General features: G+C 43.3%; 1 protein-coding gene across 1 annotated transcript in view; it reads right to left on the bottom strand.

Moving 5' to 3' along the window:
• Positions 1 to 14,932, bottom strand: part of LOC122796643 (copine-3-like) — a 1,386,610-nt gene that overhangs the window by 89,311 nt on the left and 1,282,367 nt on the right. The window lies entirely within an intron of this gene.

Genomic DNA, 14,932 nt, shown 5'->3' with positions numbered 1-14,932 from the left:
GCACCTGTTTGCTTAGGGTTGCTGGTGGAGAATTTAAGGAATAAGCCAGGCTGCAAGATTTAGGGTTTGCAATTGTGGATGCAAAATCTGTCCCTCCTGTTGAGAAAGCAGGGTTGGGATCTGGTGTAGGTGCTAGGGTGGCACCGTTGTCAGGCTGTGCAGGAGTGGGTACTAGTGCTGGCATGGCCAGTCCAGGGCAATCAAAATTGTCCTTGGCCTGTCTTGTTTCATCTTGAGAGAAGGGGCAGAGGGGGAAAGGCACAGATTGAGAGGGTGTCCCACTGAAAAGATAGGGCATCCACCTTCCAGGCCCTGCTGCGATGGTTCCTGGTGCAGAATTTGCTTAACTGGTGGTTGTCGTGGGGAGGCAAAAAGAACCACCTCTGGGGTCCCCCATTTCTGGATTAGAAGGTTGAAGGTGCTGGGTTCCAGTTTCCACTTGTGTGGGTCTAGGAGATTTCTGCTTAAGTCGTCTGCCAGTGAATTTTGTTTGCCTGGGAGGAACTGACCTTGTAGATGAACTTGGTTATCCAAGGCCATGTTCCACAGGGACATAGCTAACCTGTAGAGTGAGTAAGAATGGGTTTCCCCCTGCTTGTTGATGCACCACATTAACTGTGGTGTTGTCTGCTTTTATCAGCAGTTGTCCTGGAAAGAGTAGGTAGCTGAAACCTGTCAGGGCATTCTGTACAGTTAGCATCTCTTTTTGGTTGATGTACAGGTGAATTTGCCTTGGGTTCCAGTGGCCCTGAATACATTTGCCAGCCATGTGCACCCCCCATGCATAGTCGGATGTGTTTCTGGTCAGGGTCTGGGCAGTGTGGGATTGATTAAAATGCAGTCCCTTGTTGTGGTTGCATGCTTCTGCCCACCAAAGAAACTCTGTCCTTAGACAAAGTATAATAGGAATGACTGTTTTCCAGGTCCTGAGAATGTTGGCACCAAAGACTTTTTAAGTACCACTGAAGTTTCCTCATATGCAGTCTTGCATATGGAATTAGCAGAATACATGAGGCCATGAACCCTAGGGCTTGCAGTATTTTTCTTGCAGACAGCTGGGTTCTGGTGGCCATTTGTTTGAAGTAGTCTGTCGGATAGAAAGTACAGTTGTGTACACTTACTATAAATGTAGACGTTCGAGTGTATTCACTATTGCAGTCCTAACTAATGGGTTATCCAGCTCCCGGTAACCTTCGATCAGCCAGAATACCGAAGGTAAGTAAAAATGATATTGGCTGCCGTCGGTTGTAAACGACGTCAGGGGGTCCGATACAAAAGGAGGCAGCCGACGTCACTTCCTCAGTCTTTCTTGCAATAACAGTCAGAAGCACCCAGAAAAAAGGCTAAACCAAATGCAATTTTGGCAAATAATATCCAATTCAGCCTGTACCTCAGGAAAAGAGAATAGGAGAGGACCAAAAGGGGGAATGAGGGAAGGAAACCAGGACTGCAACAGTGAATACACTCGAACATCTACATTTATGGTACATGTACACAACTGTACTTATGTTCATCGTGTTTCACTGTTGCAGTCCTAAACTAATGGGTGGGTTGATTACCAAAGCCCAGAGGAAATGGAGGAGGAACCAACAGAATCAAGGGATGGAGATAATGCCCTGCAACACAGCAGTGGCAAACCCTGTCCTGGCTCTGGAAAACAGAGGCAAATTATAATGTTTTGTGAAAGTGTGAACAGAAGACCATGTGGCAGCCTCCAAAATATCTTTAGTAGGGACACCCCTTAAAAAGGCTGCAAAAGTGGAAGCTGCTCTAGTTGAGTGGGTCCTAACCCCTTGAAGAGGAACCTTGCCATGAAAGGAATAACAAAAGGTGATGCAATGTGCAATCCACTTAGAAATAGCTTGCTTAGAAATAGCCTTGCCCTGAACTCCAGGGACAAAACTGACCAATAACTGAGCTGATTTCTGAAGATCTTTAATCCTGTCCAGGTAAAACCTGAGCTGTCTGTGCACATCAAGAGAATGCAGAATCCTTTCACCTCTATTTCAAGGATTAGGAAAGAAGGTAGGAAGGTGTATGGACTGATTAGGAGTCAAGCTAGAAACCACCTTAGGCATAAAGGAGGGATTGGTTCTCAAAGAGATCCTGTCTTTATGGAAAATAATAAAAGGCTCCACAGCCATCAAAGTCTGCAGCTCCGAAACCCTCCTTGTTGAAGTTATAGCCAAGAGGAAGGCAGTCTTCCAAGAGAGAAACTTTAAATCTGCAGTGGCAGCTGGCTCAAAAGGAGGAAGAGTGAGTTTCTCTAGAACAAAATTAAGATCCCATGCAGGAGTAGGTGCCCTTCTGGGAGGTTTTAAGTTGCAAGTATCTCTGAGAAACATTTTCATCAGTGGATGAGAGAAAATGGGTTGTTCAAAAGAACAATGAGCAGAAATGGCTGAAGCATGGAGCTTGATAGAGGAAAAAGAAAGACCATCCTGAAGCAATTCAGCCAGGTATTCCAAGATCAGAGGAAGGGTAGGCTGAGAAGAAGATTCCCCTCTAGCCTGCATCCAATGAGAGAACCTTTCCCATTTGCCAGCATAGGACTTCCTAGTGCTAGGCCTGCCTCCTGGCCTCCCTCAGCACATCAAACACCTACTGGGAAAGGGAAGAAGATAAGGAAGGAGTCATACAATGAGCCATGCTGCCAAATGGAGGGACTGAAGATGAGGATGCAGAATGATTCCCTCTTCCTGAACCAAACGATCTGGCTTCAGAGGAAGATGCCAAGGAGGAAATTGGGAGAGACTGTGAAGCAATGGATACCAATGCTGTCTGGGCCAGTCCAGAGCTATGAGAATAGTCCTTGGTCATCCATCCCTAATCTTCAATAACACTCTGGGTAGAAGAGGAAGAGGAGGGAAGGCGTAAATGGTTAGCAACGTCCAAGGGAAGGACAGAGCATCCACTCTCCAGGCTCTGCTGTGATGCTGTCTGGTGCAAAAGAGAGGTAGAAGATGGTTGTCTGGGGAGGAGAAAAGATCCACCTAAGGTGTGCCCGAACGCTGAATGATGCTGTAACAAAATTGCTCTGTTCAGCTGCCACTCGTGAGGATCCAGGGTTCACTTGCTCAACTGGTCTGCCAAAACACTGAGCCTTCCTGGAAGAAACTGAACTAGGAGATGCAGGTCCAGGGATGCTGCCATGGACCAAAGATTCATGCTTTGTCTGCACAGGGGGTAAGAGTGAGTCCCTCCCTGCTTGTTGATGTACCACATGACTGTGGTGTTGTCTGTTCTGACAAGCAGGGTCCCTGGAGAAAGAAGATGCTTGAAAGCTAGTAAGGCCTGTTGAACTTCAATGAACTCTTTTAGATTTATGTGCAGGGGCATCTGCTGGGCATTCCACCATCTCTGTATGCATCTGCCATCCAGGTGTGCACCCCAGGCATAGTCCGATGCTTCTGTAGTCAGAACTTGAGTGGCAGGAGGTGTTCGAAAGGGCATGCCTTTGTTTTGCAGACAGGCTGTTGCCCACCACAGAAACTCCATCTGCAAAGATGAAAGCAGAGGGATCATCATATCCAGGTCCTGTGTGTGTTGACACCAAATGTTCTTGAGGTACCATTGCAATTTCCTCATATGCAGTCTTGCATATGCAATCATGAGAATACAAGATGCCATGAATCCCAGAGCTTGCAGGTATTTCCTTGCAGGGAGCTGGGACAGGCTTGCCAAGTCCTTGAAGTAAACAGAAAGAGCTGTCTGCTTCTCCTGGGTGAGATATATCATCTGGGCGGCTGTGTTCAGACTCGCTCCCAGCAATGTTATCTCCCTGGATGGTACCAATTTTGATTTTTCCTTGTTGAGAGGGTAACCCAGGGAAGAGAGAAGAGTCTTTACGAATCCCAGATCCTTTAGTATCTGTTCCTGAGAACTTGCTTGAATAAGACAGTCATCCAAGTATGGGTAAATCTGAATTTTCTTCTGCCTGCAAAAAGCAATGACTGGGGCCAGGCACTTTGTGAAGACTCTGGGAGCAGTAGATAAGCCAAAAGGCAGCGCAGAGAATTGATAATGTTGCTTGCCCACTCTGAAATGAAGATACTGCCTGCAACTTTCCCTGATAGGGATGTGCAGATAAGCCTCTTTGAGATCCAAGGTTACCAGCCAGGAAACCTTTTCTAGCATTGGTAGCAAGTGATGCAGAGTGAACATTTTGAACTTTGGAATTACTAGAAAAGAGTTCAGAATGGAAAGATCTAGGATAGGACGCCAGGTGCCTTTTTTTTGGAACTAGGAAAAGCCTGGAATAAAAGCCCTGGCCTACCTGATGAGCAGGAACTGATTCTATTGCTCCCAGATGAAACAAAGACAAAATTAGTTTTTCTACTTCTGCCCTTTGGTTTGGAGGAATGTCTGGGAATCCTTTGGGAGCAGGAAAGGTGCAGAAAGAAAACCTGTGCCCCAGGGATATCATTCTGAGCACTCATTTGTCATCTGTGATAGAGGCCCAGACATCTGAAAAAAGAGCCAACCTTCCCCCAAAAGGACTCTCCAGGCAAGCAAGAACAGGCAGAAGTTGTAAAAAGTCACTGAGAGTGTTTCGATCGAGATGCAGGCTTGGAGCTTCCTGCCTTAGAAGTGGAAGCCTGCCACCACCTAGACCTTTGAGGGGTAGCTGCTTGCCCCTTAGAAGATTTGTAACTGCTAGTGCTAGAACGGTTCTGTCTGCTGGTATCAGGAAAGGTCCAACTCCTGGAAGGGTAATTCCTGCTAAAACGAGGGGATTGAACTTGCAGAAAATCCTTAACAGTTTGCATGGACTTGGCCTTATCCTCAATCTTCTTAAGTACCTCCTCAGCTTTGCTGCCAAAAAGATTGTCTTTATGCAAAGGTACATCCAAAGGCTTAGTCTTGACAGGTTCTGGAAGAGGCTGTTCTCTGAGCCAAGCCTGCCTTCTAATAACAGATCCAGTAGCTGTAGCCCTACTGGAGGCCTCAAGGATGTCAAAACCACAATGTAAAGAATGCTTATTGACCACAGTGGCTGAATTCAACAAATCCTGCATGTCTTTACTCTCTGCTAAAAGAGGTACACTTGTTATCTTAGACTTAGCCTCCAAGGTGTGCTGTTGGTACTTCAGCAAATGAAAAAAGCAATTGGTAGCCCTAATAGCTAGGGTGGCAGAGGTATAAACTTTCATGCCCCACCTACCTAGGTTCCTAGATTTCCTGTCCGAAGGAACAGGATTCCTGGTAACAGTGGCCTTAACTCCTTTAGGGCCCTAAGAAATAACCTCTGGATCCGCCAACTGGTTCCTGAAAAGAAATAGATGAGAATCAGGGACTCTCTAGTACCTGTCAGGTTTTCTGAGAGCAGGGAGAACCGAATTTGGAGACAAGGAATTTTCCAGAAAAACATCAACAACAACTTCCAACACAGGGGGAATAGCAAGAGGCTTATGCTGAGGTAAATCCAGAAACTCCCTAATCCGTTTCTTAGATTGGGGATAATCCTGGCTTTCCCATTTAAAATGTTCCCTGAGGGTATTTAAAGTGTCACCAAAAGAGAAATCCTCTGGAGGAGAGGCCGAAGGGATGGACTCCTCTGCATCTGAATCCTCAAAGGGAGAAAAAGCTTGAGAAAATTCCACTTCATCAGCAGAAATGCTGGAAGAATCAGATCCTGAACAGGACAAAACCTCAGGAGAAACATCCCTACTCATTTTAGGAGTATGAGGTTGAGAACCCCTAATAAGAGTTAACAAATCATTAGCCATTTTAACCATTTGGGATTGAGGGGAACTAGAAGGAACTGGACCCTGCCTTTTCACAGGCTTACAAATGGAAGGTTTACCTGCAAGCCTGAAGGACTCAGGAGGCCTGGCTACCACCGAAGGAGTCGAAGGAAGAAATTTGCTGTCACGAGAGCAAAATGGAGGCCTTGGACCCCGGAGTCAGCTTAGCGGTTCCGGCTCCAGCAGAAGAGGTGACTGGCGACAGGTCGGAAGACAAAATGGTGGCCGAAGGCCTAAGGGACTTGGACTCAATCAAGGCCTGCGGTTGTACATCTGCAGACTGCAGGGACTGTGAAAGCATCTCACTGGCTCTCGCCTGACTGACGACCAACTTAACCTCATCCGAGGACTTAGTTTTCTGAGGCCTGTCGCAGTCCTTGTCCTTACGCTTTTTCAGAATATCCAAAGCATGAAGACTAGCGGATGCCATACCAACGAACTTAGGCTAAACTCCAAAATGCCTAGCCAAAATTGTAGCCCTACGACATATAGTATGCGGATTAAAGGAGGCACAGAGATCACAATTTGGAATGTCGTGGTCAAGGCCTAAACTGATAATGCAATAGGAATGAAAATCTCTATGGGGAATCTGCTTTCCACAGGTAAGGCAATTATTAACCTTTTCTGTCATTCGTTAAGGCAAGAAAAGAGGATCCTCAATGGGGTACTTAGCTGTAATAGACGTCAACTATTGTAGTCGGAAACCAACCAAGGTAATCTGCCGACCGGCACTCATGCATGAAAAGTTTCTGCTTCCGGCACCGTGGCAAGGAAGACTGAGGAAGTGACATTGGTTGCCTCCTTTTGTATTGGACGCCCTGACATCCTTTGCAACCGACGGAAGCCGATGTCATTTTTACTTACCTTTGGTATTCTGGCCAATTGAGGGCTACCGGGAGCAGGATAACCCATTAGTTAGAACTGCAACAGTGAAACACGATGAACATTTGTTTTTCTGAAGTGAGGAATGCCATCTGGGAGGTTGTGTCCAAGCTTGCAACCAGGAATACAATCTTTTGACTGAGCACCAGTTGTAATTTCTTTTCGTTGATGGTGTACCTCAATGAAGTGAAAAGTCTTTTTACAAATGCCAGTGCTGAAGCAGCAATTCCTGACTGTCCGCCTGAATCAGGCAGTCGTCCACGTACGGGTAAATTTGGATATTTCTCTGCTTGCAGTATGCAATGGCTGGAGCCAGGCATTTTGTGAATACCCTGGGTGCAGTAGATAAGCCAAAGGGAAGTGCAGAGAACTGATAATGCATAGACCCTGCCCTGAAACGCAGATATGTCCTGCATGACTCCCTTATGGGGATGTGCAGATAGGCTTCTTTTAAGTCTAGGGTGACTAACCAGGCATCCTTGACTAACATGGGTAGAAGCTGCTGCAGGGTAAGCATCTTGAATTTTGGTACCACCAGAAAGGTGTTGAGAATTGAAAGATCCAGGATTGGGCGCCAAGAGCCCTCTTTCCTGGGTACCAGGAATAGTCTGGAGTAGAATCCTTGACCCCTCTGTTCTACTGGAAAAGGCTGAATAGCTCTGATATTGAGCAGGGAAAGTACTTGGTTTTGAGCCTCTGCCCACTGGTTTGGAGGAAGGTCTGGAAACCTGCTTGGGGTTGATAGTGAATGGAAATAGAATTTGTACCCCTGGGATACAATGTTGAGGACCCATCGGTCCTGAGCGATGGACATCCAGTTTTTTGCATGAAGGGCAAGTTTTCCTCCTAGAGGCACAAGCAATTGGGCAGGGCTGGGAAGTAGAGTTGAGAAGTCATTGTGAGCTTTTTCCGTAAGGAGCTCGCTTACCACTCCCTGGTTTAAGGGTGGGGTCACTCCATTACTTAGATCTCTGCATAACCTGAGACTGTAGCCTGGGTGGTCTGTTCCCCCTGGGTCTTGTTTGGGAAGGCCTGGAGGGGGCTGGAAAGGACCAGTGTTTTGAAGGGCAATGCCTACTGAATCTAGGTAGTTGCACTTGTATTAATTATTTTACAGTTTGCATAGATTTACCTTTTTCTTCCATCTTTTTAAGAACTTCTTCGGCTTTTGTGCCAAACAAACCGTCCTTACTTAAAGGAGCATCTAGTAATTTAGATTTGACATGATCTGGCAATGTCTGCTCCTTCAGCCAAGCATGTCTTCTCAGTACAGAGCCAGTGACTGCTGCCCTGCAAGATTCTTCCAGGGCATCAAAGCCACACTGCAAAGTATGCTCACTAATTTGGTTTGCAGAGTGCGTAAGCTCTTGCAATTCTTTATTTTCTGCACAATCTGGAAAGGTTACCACTTTTTGTTTAATAAGTTCCATAATATATTGCTGGTATTTCAGCATGTGAAACTGGCAATTCAATGCCCTGATAGCAAGAGTTGCAGAGGTATATACCTTCTTACCCCATCTGTCCAAAGCTCTGGAATCCCTGTGCGAAGGGGTATGATTTTTGGCTGCAGTAACCTTGATACCTTTAGGTCCTTGGGAAATGATCTCTGGGTCAGCAGTAGGATTCTTGAAAAGAACCTTGTGAGAGTCAGGTACTCTGTAGTACCTGTCTGGTTTCCTAGGGGCTGGAGGTAAAGTGTCTGGAGTAAGACTGGATTCCATGAAAACATCATCCACAACATCCAGGTCAGGGGCTATAGCTAAAGGCCTGTGCTGAGGCAACTCTAAAAATTCTCTGAGTCTCTTTTTGGACTGAGGATAGTCTTGGCATTCCCAATGGAAATGTTCTCTTAAAGTATGCAAGGTTTCACCCAAAGAAAAATCCTCTGGAGGGGAGGCAGAGATAATGGATTCCTCTGCATCTGAATACTCATAGGCAGATAAGGGCAAGTCTTCATAATCAGAAAGGTCAGAGTCCTCGGACTCCTGGTCTATAGAACCTGAAGGGGACTGGATTCTTTGTCTCTTAGCAGGGGAAGGCTGTCTTACCCTAATCAGCATAATAAGGTCTTCAGCCATTCTAAGCATTTGTTTTTGTGGCATGGGTGCCTGAGCATGTGCTTTGGTCGTCGGTTTTCTAGGCATAGTGCGTACTCTGAGCCTAAGAAACTCAGTAGTTTTGGTTAAAAATGAAGTCGGTTTGAATCGAACATTGGTAGGACAAAAAAACCCTCAGAAGCTGGTGCCTGCACAGCGGCTCTAGACCCATCTAAGGTAGAGACATCCGCTGGTTCCATAGTCGAAGAAGCATCTCACGGCATACCAGATTCTGAATGGGTCTCCACAGAGGCCTGCAAATCCACAGAAGCGAGCATCAGAGGCTGAAAATGCGCCTCACTGAGTACCGGCGGACTGGCGACTAGCTTAATGGAAGTGCCGGCTGTTTTGGACCTATACCGTCTGTCTCTGTCTTTATCCTTACGTTTTTTCAGAAGACCGGTAGTTGGACGGCTTATCAAAGCCATTTCAGAATACGGAGATTGAGAGGGAAAGAATTTAGCGACAAAGATAGCCCGACGAATGGTCCAGGCATTAAACAAGGCACAAAACCGACAGTGAGGGATGTCGTGGTCGGGGCCTAAACAGGTGACGGAGTAAGAATGAAAATCTCTGTGAGGTATTTGCTTTCCGCAGGCAAGACAATTGTTAACTTTTTCTGACATCGGTTAGAGCAAGAAAAAAGGATCCCCAACAGAGTACTTAACTTTAGAAGACTTCAGGATTATTAAACTTGACAACGAAAAATTCACCAACTGGCACTTGTGAACTGCTTCTGCTTCGGGCTCCTCCTTGGCAAGAAAGACTGATGTAATGGCATCAGCTGCCTGTTTTTATACCCCTGACGTTATGGAAGAAGCAACAGTATCTGACGCAGAAATACTAAGTTTCTGGTATTCAGGCAGATTGAGGGCTACCTGCAGGCAGATAACCCAGATGTGATGACTGCAACAGTGAAACACAAAGAACATCTGTAAAAAGGGGAAGAATTTAAGTATGCCCTGGATTGACTAAAAAAAAGGATTTGATAGTATCTCACATTCATGGATAAAAGAATGCTTGAAAATGTATAAGCTACATCTTTCACTGATCGATTACACTACAGTGACCATGAAACAGTGGCAGACCACTCTGCAATTAAGTCATGACAAAGGACAACTTATTACTCCAGGGATAAAAATCCAAAAGGGTATATGCCAGGGTGACTCTCTGTCACCAATGCTATTCTGCCTTGCCCTTAATCCATTAAGCTGTCCACTTAAGAGCTTAGGTTATGGCTATAATTTGGCTCCTAGAAAACAACGAAGTGCAAAGACTTCTCATCTTCTCGTTGTCAATGATTTGAATCTGTGTAGCTCATCAAATGAGGAACTGAAAGTACAACTGCAAATTGTCAAAACTTTTTCAGATGGTATAAGAATGTCATTTTGTCTTGATAAATGTGAAAAAGCAACCTTTAAAGCAGGAAAACTGCAGCACCAATAAAACATCAGTTTGGGACAAGACTGTGACATAAAAGAACCTGAGCAAGAGGGAGTATATAAATATTTGGGAACTGATGAAGGATCAACAATAAAACATGAGTCAATGCAAATAAAACTTAGTAAGGAGTACTTTAGAAGACTTAAATTAATCCTGAAAACAGTGCTGATATCTAGGAACAAAATCCAAGCTATAAACCAATTTGCTCTTCCTGTCCTTACAGTTTTGGAGTGATTGGTTGGCCCCAAAGTGTGCTGGATAGAGTAGATAGGAAAACAAGAAGGATGCTTCATGCTCACAAAATGATTTATAAAAATTAGTGCATACCAAGATTATATATTCCCTGTTCTGAAGGAAGGATGGGTCTCCTTGAAATTGATTACAATGTATAGATCTGCAATCGTGGGACTCCACACATATCTGCTGACCTCACAAGACCGAAACGTAGTGAAAGTTTTCAATCATGATGAGAATAAATATAAGATGACTTCTCTGCTTAGGCTAGCAAAAGCATACTGACATCGAGCAGGAATGGAAATCAAAGATAAAAATCAGGCAGCAACTGAATGTGCCAAAAAACAAAAGAAAGAATATAAGGTGAAGGACCAGATGAGAGGGCAAGAAATGTGGAAAAAGCATAAATATAGTTGCAAGTAAAGAAAACTTCTGGAAGAACCTCATGTTGATCAGGAATGAACACAGGAATGGTTAAGGAGAGGCACATTTAAACCAAGAGATGAAAGGTTAATCTTGGCGGCCCAAGATAATGGGTTAAGCACACGTTGGTTTACAAAGTCCATTGAACATGTGGGAGAAACAGACAAATGTAGGTGTTGTAAAACAGAATTGGAAACAGTTGCACACCTCGCTGCTGGTTACGACATACTAACGGCAGAAAGATTTTATACTGAAAGGCATAACAATGTGATGAGACTGTTGCACTGGAGATTGTGCAAACATGGTGCTTAAGTGGCTGAAAAACACTGGAAATATGAACCACAAAGCATCATAGAAAATGATGAAGTCTACATCATATGGGATCATCCACTGCCAACAGTTCAAAAGATAGATGCTAGAAAACCAGATATAGTAGCCCAGGAAGATAAGACAAAAGTAGCAATGAACACTGAAATTGTCATATGCAGTGACTACAGTGTCCTGCGTACAGAGAGACACAAATTCATAAAATATCAGGATTTACAGGCAGAAACAAGAGCAATGTGGAAGAAAGATACCCAGATAGTTCCAATAGTAGCAGAAGCAATAGGTCTTATAAAAAAAAGAGTCTACAATCATATTTAGATATGTTACCAATACATATAACTCCATACGAATCTCAGATGGAGTCATTACTGGGCATATTGCGGGTGCTGTGAAGAGCACTACTGGCTGACATCATATAGTGAAACAATACTAATTTCATGAGCTTTAATCGTACTTTAACTTAGGAATGGGGTCCATTCCGAGCACGGTATTAGAAACCCAAATTATATGGAGAAATTAAAAAAGGGAAAAAACAGAGGCCATTGTCAACCTTTTGGCTGACAGGTTCAGCTCAATATCACTAATGAAAAGAGGATAGTGCGCTGAAGAATTTTCATATGTTAACCTTTTCTTTAACTTTTATGGATTTTAAAATACATACATTTTTTTATAGGCAGGCTGCAAAACTGCATTCTCGGGAATTTTTGCTCAGACAAAAGCTATCTAGCCAAGAGATCAACAAGTGTCAGGGAGTTTGAAATTCTACTGTCAGCTAAATACAGTCACATTAAAATTCCAGTAGAAAATGCAGAATGCAATTTCATGACCTAGACCCAAATAGCAAGCAACAGAACCAGTAAGGGAAAAGTTACTTAAAAGGCTACTGTCCAAAATATCTTTTTTTTTTTTTTTTTTTTTTTTACAGTAACTAGTACTCACGTATGAAATTATGGGAATTTTATGTTGGAGTCTTGGCATATTGTCAAAAAAATTAAGCAACCGAGATTCATAAAACATATTGTCAATAATTACTTATGTGCTAAGCTTCGGTGGCACAATTTTTGTAATAATCCACTACTCATCTAAACAGCAAATTACATTTTAATTTCGTACATATAATACAATAATATATATATAATACAATAATAAATTCATTTTCACTTGATATTTAAATCAATTATCACTTCAGTATGAAACCACTGGATTACTTTAATTCCTCCTATTGATTGATGCTGTTAACATGATGCAATATCAACTAAAGCTGGTGAAAATGGAACCCAATCAAGCTTTTTGCTGTTTTTAATCCACTAGCCAAAATCACTCATTAAAGGCCAAGGTAGCATTTTAAATTAGATGAGCAAACCATGCACAGCTGCCATTGCCAACATATAGTTTGGTTTCTTAGCATATTAAGGTAATATACAAAGAGTATGGCTCATCACGAAAGGAAATATTGTTAGCCTAGCTATCTAGAATTTTGTACATATGTCATTTGTGAATGTTAATATGATTTACATAGAAGTGTGACAGAGGGAGATACTGCCAGCACAGCTGTCTGGAATTTTGTAAATGGTTATGTGTCACTTGTGAATATCAGCATGATTCATGTGCTTGTGTTACAAATGTATTAGTACTGTATGTCATACAAGATGATATGTACAGACATATGTGCTGAAGAGATGTATTGTAGAGTATTCAGCTTAAAGATGTATCCATGGTGTACCCTACTGGAAAAGAACAGAAATGTATATAAACTATTATAACTGTGTAAATGTATGTATTTTAACAGTGGGAACTGGCACATAGAAGGCTAGCTTGCAAAACGTAAGAAAAATAGTTGAAATTAAATTATTTTATAACTGCATCATAAAAGATGGTTTCAGTGCAACATGAGACGATGTGGCAGTACAGGCAGACTCTGAGCTAGAACTTCAGAAAAGGATAGGGGAATGGAATGCAAATCTGGGGGTACATGGGTTAAAACTAAGCACAGATAAGACTGTGGTAATGGCAGCAAATTGGGGAAATCAGAAGAAGCTGAGAGTAGAGATAGAAGGGAAGATAGTGGAACAGATAAACAGCTTCATGTACTTGGGAGGAGTAGTTGAGAAGGGTAGTCTGAATGAAGAGGTCAAAGCTAGAATCAGTGGGGCTGCAGCCAAATGGCATAGAGTATCAGGTGTAGTCCATGACAGAAGAATGCCAAAGAAACTGAAAAGTAAGGTGCACAAGACAGTGGTGTGACCAGTGCTACTGTATAGTACAGAAACCTTGGCAGTAAAGGCAGAACAATTGATGAAGTTAGAGGTGATGGAAATGAAGTGCATGAGACAGGTAACAGGATGCACACTGTGGGATAGATGAAGAACTGAGGACATAAGAGCAGAAGCCAAACTAGCTCCAACGCAGAAAAGATCAAAGAGAACAGATTACAGTGGTTAGGGCACATGTGCAAAAAAGCAGAAGACAATCTGGTGAGGAAGATTTGGGACAGACAGGAAGAAAGCAAGAGGAAGAGAGGATGTCCAGCAAAGAGGTGGATGGATTGTGTGAAAGAAGATCTGAGTTAGTCAGGCACGAGTGCTGAAGAAGGCAGGAGAGTGGCACTGAATCGACAGAGTTGGCGATAGTTAACACAATACCCCGACCCCATGTAGAAAAATGGGAAAAAGGGGGCTGATGATGATAATGAGACTGCCTAGAACTAGAATTTTTTTGTATTGTCTTTAAATGTGGAGGAATGTAAATTATTTTACAATTTCCACCATTTGCATTAGATCTAAGAGAAGTCCTTGTTTATGTATTTTCACAGAGAGATGCTAAATGCTACCAGCTGCAATGGGGGTTTTCACCTGGGATAGTCAGATGAAAAGAAGTGATGTCATGCAGCAAGTATCCCAGCAGCAATATTTGAGACATTAATTTAAGAACTCTCAGAGGTAGTGCATTCTGTATTTTGTCTTTAACCTGACAAGAACATCCACTCACCACATCTGCCTACTTGTTGTTCTGTAAGCAAGTTAACTAGGGTACAGTAATTTCTCTTAGATTCAGACAGGATTACAGTGAAGTATAGCTTAGACATTTTCTTTATTTATCTGATAACTGTCCTGCAATGTTGTTTTACATATTTCCTGTGATTTTGAACTCTGATATAACTGTGATTGTTTACAGAGTATTTTGTTGTTCTTTTACTTATTATTAAATATATTTAAACCTTTCATTGTGGCTGATTTGTGTAGAGACATATTTATGTTCTGACAGTACTTGCACATTTATTTGGTGACACTGTGCGGACTACTCCCTATAGCTTTGTTCTTGGTCTAACCACCATTTGGATTTATAGTAACATTACACAGTAGTATTGGACACCATTTGTTAAGGGTCTTAAAGTAGCTGATACGGAGTGGCTAGCGGCTTGAAAACTATCTTACAGTCTGGGCAGAAGGGGGCATAGCTAGTAAACCTGTGCCAGCCTTTCCCAGGTGTGTGTGCTTGTGTATAAATCAAATCTCAAAGACTGTGTGTCAGCTACTTGGGCAGGGGCACGAAGCACTGGCTGGACAAAGAGGGAGGTGGAGGTCTTGGCCTGGCCACTCAGCTGAGATCTCGACTCTATAGCTGTGCTAGTGGGGATTCTTACTGGGGATCTGGTGAAAGAGGGAGAAACCAGCCCCAGACTAACTGTGGTCTCCGTGTGCTCTTAAGGGAAACTGCACTTTACTGTGTGTGTACTTGTCATCCTCCCAGTGTGTACGTCCCCCACTGTTGCCAGTGGTG

The sequence above is a fragment of the Protopterus annectens genome, chromosome 3.part0, assembly GCF_019279795.1.
Source record: "Protopterus annectens isolate FY-2018-M chromosome 3.part0, PAN1.0, whole genome shotgun sequence".
NCBI classification, from domain to species: Eukaryota; Metazoa; Chordata; order Ceratodontiformes; family Protopteridae; genus Protopterus; species Protopterus annectens.
This window is presented reverse-complemented; position numbering and strand designations above follow the sequence as displayed.